Here is a 3,325-nt window from a genome sequence, read left to right as displayed (position 1 = left end):
GGATCAAAGATCAAATGCTTTGGACACAAAACGATCAGTGGGTGCCTCAGATACGTCAAGGATCAACAAAATGAGATTGTAATGAGAGGGTGAAGGCATTTGAACTTCGGACTGTAAACAACTCTAAGAGTAGGAAACAACCAAACCGTTAAAAGGGAGGCGATAATACCAATGGTTGTAATTTAAGCCAAGGTGTATTCCCTATTATCTAGGGAAAGAGAATTTGTATCCATATTGGATGATGAAAGAAAACTTAGATTTTATTTATCAAACAAACGAGGATTATGTTAGAGGAATGAGTTACGGTTTTAAGTGGAGGTGAATGACGAAGGTGACATGCCTGGTTATGGAAACTATAGGAAACCTGTGTTTTGTTGTAAATGTAAAGCACAACATCACCTTTAAAGCACAATATCACCTTTAAAGCACAACAACACCTTCTATTTGCTGGAGAAAATTATCTTAAAGACGGTTGTTTCCCTTTCGATCCATAACGCCGCTTTTTCTATTTGCCTTATCCACTGATCTAGAGGTAGGTCGAGTCCGATGGCTTTGCGAGTTTCCATTCTAGATTTAGCTACGAAATCTTATATGGACGCATTCGGTTGGATAACGCTTGACGCTTATCCTTATCCTTAATCGATACTTATCCTTATCAAGTGATAGATATCAATATACGTACTCCAAGCTAATAACCACATCATGACCAAGCGGATATGGACTCTGAAGCTCCAGGATACTTGGAGTATAAAGAGACAGTTCCACAGAGAATTTGAAGATCAATGGTGGTGAAGAGGCAAAGATAAACAATGGACCTCAATGTGAGTCTGTGGTGAGCAATAATTTACTGCCAGCAAACAAAAAGGCTCCAGAGGACTCATGTTTCTATCTAGGCATCCACAACTTCCCCTATGCTGAAAACTTAGTTGACCAACCCATCGTTTCTTAGCCCACCTTGCATTGCAATTTGGGAATTCAAAAGCTGCGTGGGTTGGGGTTAGTTTTGGAGTGAGGATGAGCTCTGCACCAGAAACTGAATGATGTAGAAAGATTGGCTCAAATCAGCATATCTAGGTACAATTAATACGTGGGAGCATCCTCGGTATAGAGGAACTCGGAGGGACAGTGTTGAGCATAGCTCCCCGTGGATAGTAAAGCCAACGAAGGCCAATCCAGTGTGAAAGTGAATGCCAAGGATGGCAGTGTAACTCACAATTTGAATTAGTCAACTATTCGTGTTGTAGGTCGACTGAGAAAGGCGGATCGTTCTTCCTGCAAAGGGAGGAATGATTTCAGAAATAAGGTAATATGTACACACTCTATTTTTTATTGAATGTTTGGTGTTGCAACGTTGTTCACATGATCTGGTTAAAATAATGTCCATGTTAAAACAAATCCGTGAGGTCCCTAAAGAAAATACTATTTTTCTAAACGCATTTGTATGGTTGAATTAGATAAAAATAATTAAACTTGAATTAATCAGAAGGAGTTGCAGCTCACAGGTGAGTACACCACCTGGAGACTGCACTCAACAAAACAAGGAGGAGACTCTCGCTCACATTCACTCTACCCTACATGAATGAATATTACATATTAAATACATCACTGAAAAATAGGTAGTTGTAAACAACCTCCTAAATTCTAGGAACAACTCCTAAACTAAGAAGATGCGTTACAACCACATAACCATTTCTCCATTATTTCTAACTGAATTATATTATTTAAAAGTAGTTGTTTAATGTTCTCTGCTTAAACATTTTAAGGGAGATGAAAATCAAGATTCAAAATTTCTCTCTCTTCGTCCGATTCGACAGATGACTCGGCTTCCTCAGAAGATATCACAGACAACTGAAATTTTTCATGGGGTTACGAAATCTTGAAATTTTGTCATGGAAATTCTATTTGGTTTTATTGTTCTGCAACAACCAAAATTCTCCTCCTGCCAATGGATTTGCGTGGCCATTTTTTTAGCAGGTTGTTGATAAGGACATCCACTCATATGTCCACAAAGGATTCACCATGGGAAATCCTCTGGGTGGGCACTTTTCTTGCGACACAACATACACTTGCCCATAAAAAGCAAAAGCTTCTGTTGGGTTCTTCTAGTGTCCCCCACCAGCAATTTAGAGGTTCCATATGGGGTTTTGGTAGCTTTATCTAGATGACGTAAGACTTGACCTGCCAGGTAGGCAAGAAGCGACCGTGATTTTTCATTTCCAAAGATTAGTTTGACTGTGATAACAGGTGGGCCTGCAGGGGTCTCCGGAATTTGAGGTAAGGTGTAAGCATGATTGATGAATGTGAATTAATTAATGATGATATGAATAAGATGAGCGTATTTCATATTCGATTTCTCATGCACGCCCTTATCTTCTTAAGGATGATGAGACTGAAACAACTATGACCCACACTCTCACAGTCAACCAAGACATGCTTATCCAAAATCAATAATTAAATACTCACTTCTAATGTTCTCTATCACATCCACAATTAAACACCTTTATTGTAAAGGCATTTGGAGATTTACAATATATTTGGACATTCAAAATTTGTGGTGTATCTGAATCTTGATAGATACAATAAAGGTCAAATATTAAACTATATTTGTCTTATAATTCATTAATTACATTTTTTAAGTGTATATTAGAATAATGTTTATAGAAAGATTGGACTTAATCCTTACACTTATATTAAATATCTCAAGTCTCTCGATAGCTATAGTAGCAATATGGGGAGGAGAAACCCTGAAAGGCTACACTGGAACAAATAATTCTGCAAAATTGAATTGTGGTAGAGTAAAGAGTAATACAAAGAATGACAACAATTAACATGTTGATTAATTTCAATAAGTATAAATGAACAAATTGTTCATTGTTTTGCCTACTCACTAAGTGTTGGGAATTATGTGGAAATTAAATTTTTATTTCATTATATGTTCTCCAAAACTTAAGTTATTTTTGAGTGCTCTTGGGAGGTCACAAAGACTCTATACCATTTTAAAGGTGGTTTAAAATATTTATACATGATAGACCTTGTTTTAAACGTTCATAGTCGAGCTGGACGAATGAACAAATTGTAAGGTATGATTATTGTATTAAAAGTGTGGATGAGGAATTTTAGTGATGTGGTCATCATGGTTTATAAATACAAATGTAAGTGTTGAAAGGAGTAATGGTAGATAAAGAAAGTTGAATTCTATGTTTAATTGTGTACCAATAGGTCTCTTCTACCATACCATCACCATATTACTTTACTCATATTAAAATTAAATTATGAGTTGCATTATTGCTATGTGTAGTATAATCAAGGACATATCTTAATAGAA

General features: G+C 36.4%; 1 long non-coding RNA gene across 1 annotated transcript; it reads left to right on the top strand.

Moving 5' to 3' along the window:
- The first annotated feature begins 715 nt into the window (after positions 1-715).
- LOC149158924 (uncharacterized) lies at positions 716-2,255 on the top strand. The gene is made up of 2 exons (XR_016261090.1): positions 716-1,303; positions 1,815-2,255. It is a non-coding gene; the product is annotated as an uncharacterized LOC149158924 (long non-coding RNA).
- Positions 2,256-3,325: the final 1,070 nt, after the last annotated feature.

The sequence above is a fragment of the Pinus tabuliformis genome, chromosome 5_2, assembly GCF_031772625.1.
Source record: "Pinus tabuliformis cultivar Carrire ecotype Pingquan chromosome 5_2, CPIR1, whole genome shotgun sequence".
Lineage (NCBI taxonomy): Eukaryota > Viridiplantae > Streptophyta > Pinopsida > Pinales > Pinaceae > Pinus > Pinus tabuliformis.
This window is presented reverse-complemented; position numbering and strand designations above follow the sequence as displayed.